This window comes from Lingula anatina, chromosome 1 (genome assembly GCF_051362555.1).
Source record: "Lingula anatina isolate TDL-2025a chromosome 1, LinAna3.0, whole genome shotgun sequence".
NCBI lineage: Eukaryota > Metazoa > Brachiopoda > Lingulata > Lingulida > Lingulidae > Lingula > Lingula anatina.
In genome coordinates this window covers 12,283,095-12,285,889 of record NC_141767.1, presented here as the reverse complement: position 1 = coordinate 12,285,889, position 2,795 = coordinate 12,283,095, and the positions used below count along the sequence as shown (strand labels likewise).

Here is a 2,795-nt window from a genome sequence, read left to right as displayed (position 1 = left end):
GTTTTTTCTTTCTTAGATTAATCAATATCTGTTTTAAATTGCTTTAGGTGTATAAAAACTATAAAAAATGTTTTATTAATACGAAAATAGTTTAAATTTTATGCTAAAAAATTTGTAAAGGCCCTTCTTGCTATTTACCACATTTTTTGTCATTGTAAAATGCAATGCTATGAGACCATTGCAAGGAGTTGAGAGCTAGAGCTGGTGAAGTTGATTTCAGCTGTAGAGTGTGTTAGTTGAGCGTGCACAATATCGATCGATAAATACGTTGTGAAGCCGCACGAGTCTTGCAGACCGTAGGAATGATAAATTTTTCTGCCTATTAACTGTCCACACAAATCTATGAAGAAAGAATACATGTAACCAGCCCCAAAAGTAGAATGAAAATAAGAATTTATACAAAGGAAAAACGCCCTGGAACATTGAAACCACATGCTTGCAGTGGAAAAGAGAAATGGGTTACAAAGACCGTGCGCCCGTTTCCAGACATTTTATCTAGAGAAGGGAGGTCCATTTCTAACAAAGCTTCCCCCAAGTTCTGGGTAAATATATTGTGTGGTTTGGTTGCAAAAGGAGATCAAATATAACATGTAAAGAGTTCATTTAATTGTCTATCCCAAAGACTATATTTCACAGAGTTATCAGACCCTCCAAAGACGGGTCAACCCGGGGTGTGACGTAGGCCTATTCCGTTTATTCAGTACGTAGGCGAATTTTTCTTCCTGCGAAATACTTGATCTTAAATGCATTTTTGCATTTACTTTCCAATTCAGGCTTGATACGTTTATATTTTACCTTTTCTATTATTTTCAAGCAATTTATCCACACGGGCTTTCCATATCAAAATCTGTTAATATTATTATTATTCAAGATACAGGAGGTCAATCTTGAATAAAAACGCGTTTCAAGGAACATTGGTGTTCTAATCATTAAGCACCGTTTGTATAGATGTATTCTAGTATGTCGAGTATTCACTGAAAGCAATTCCATTTCGCAACACACGCCCCCCATTCCCTTCTATTCTTACAGTGAGGTCTTGGTATACCTGCCCTTAGTAATTTTTGAGATCTTTTTTTGACAATATGATGCGTTTAGGGATACAGCTATTGCGACTTAAGTCAAAAGGGATAAACTTTAGATGCGGAATATTTAACTTAACTTTAAACTATTTTCGACGACTTGTGGGCCTACATGACATTAAAAACGGGTAGTGTGGTCTGATCTACCGGTGAATTCAGGATCATTCGGTGCCGAGTCTGGTATAGTAGTTGGGTAGGCCTGGTATCTGTACAGTAAAAACTGACATTTCATAATTTGTGTTAATAATGCCATCATGACCACATTTATAAATTGGATATATCAATAATTTTATTCGCCCCATTTAATACAGAGTAGGGTTAATAATGCAGAAGGTAAAGAAAACATCTATTTCGATCGTTCAATTATTACTGCGAAGGGAGTCACCGTAACCGTTGCGAAGCAAAAATTACATGCCAGGACCAATTAAACAGATCCAATGCTACACGTAACTGTTTAAGGTAGTGGTGCTAATGCGCCACATAAACCCTAAATCTGCCGTAAATCCAGACAGCTGCCAGGCAGGTGGTCTTTTCCGTGGTTTTGTTGACGGAAGTGACGTCACAGCAACCTGCATGATTCTGTGCAGTACTGTGTCGCTTCACTATCATCGTGTAGCGAGTGGACTTGTCACTGACTTGTGCTGAATATTACGTGTTCCGTTCAAACAACTACATTTGCACATTTTGTGGATGTGATGGGTAAGTATATGATAAGTATTAAAAGCTCAAAAATGTGTATCCTAACTTGTCTATATAATTTATCCAATGCGGTCGGTTTCGTCGGTCTTGGGCTTGGCGAAGATGTGATTCATTGCGAGGTCTGTAAATAATTGTAATCCAGTGTAGATCAAATACGAGAGCCACTGCCTTTGTGGTCAGTAAACTCTTCATTAACTGTTGTGTTCGTATATGGTAATAAGCATAGCATCTCGGTATATATATATACATGTACATTTGGAAGTAAAGAGCATATAACTCGGCAAATTTACAAACAATGGGAATGTGTACGTACCAGTACCAGTACTTCCAAATGTCTTTTGATCAATGCTTGCAAAGCACAAATACATTATCACTTGCGATCCTGTCTGGCCTCTCGCCACCTTGCTTAAACTGCTGAATGCCTCTGGTTGAATGCTGTAACACATAAGTTCAGGGTGCTGTTTCTAGTGCTGTCTAAGACTGCATTCCCACAGATTTTAGATCGATCTATCCCCGTGGGGAGTCTCACTAGATTACTGTCAGCTTAGCCGGCTTAAATGTCTGTCCTGCCTACTAAAAGCTGTAACTTCCATGTGTGCTCGGCTGACTGCAATTTAGCGTGAACCCCCAGGGAGTTATGTCGATCCAGATGGATCGATCTAAATCTGTGGGAATGCAGTCTAAATCATATAGCCTACTGCACGTCAGTTTAAGGATTTTGTTGTCTCCCAGTAGTAGTTTATGCTGCACGTACAATGTACTTAATGTTATTGAAGAAGAAATGGTGACAATCCAACACAGGCCCGCAGACAGGTGGGATTCAGGGGGTTTCAAACAAACTTCACTTTTTGCCATGAAAAGGTTTGTTCTGTAAAATTTGAGCTACAGGATGGTAAAAAATCCACTTCTTGAGAAAAATACACTCCCGGCCCCCACCTCCTGAAATGGCTGGCTACAGGCATTCAACACCTCATTTGTCATACAATCAGATTGCCAATGGACAGTTCTTAATTTTTA

General features: G+C 38.9%; 1 protein-coding gene across 3 annotated transcripts in view; it reads left to right on the top strand.

Moving 5' to 3' along the window:
• Positions 1–1,593: 1,593 nt before the first annotated feature.
• The window catches only part of LOC106171243 (rabphilin-3A), a 42,655-nt gene continuing 41,453 nt past the window's right edge, over positions 1,594–2,795 (top strand). For all 3 annotated transcript variants that reach the window (XM_087001325.1, XM_087001330.1, XM_013551507.2), the window contains exon 1: positions 1,594–1,778. The gene's annotated coding sequence lies outside the window, so the exon portion shown is untranslated. The remainder of the gene's footprint in view (positions 1,779–2,795) is intronic.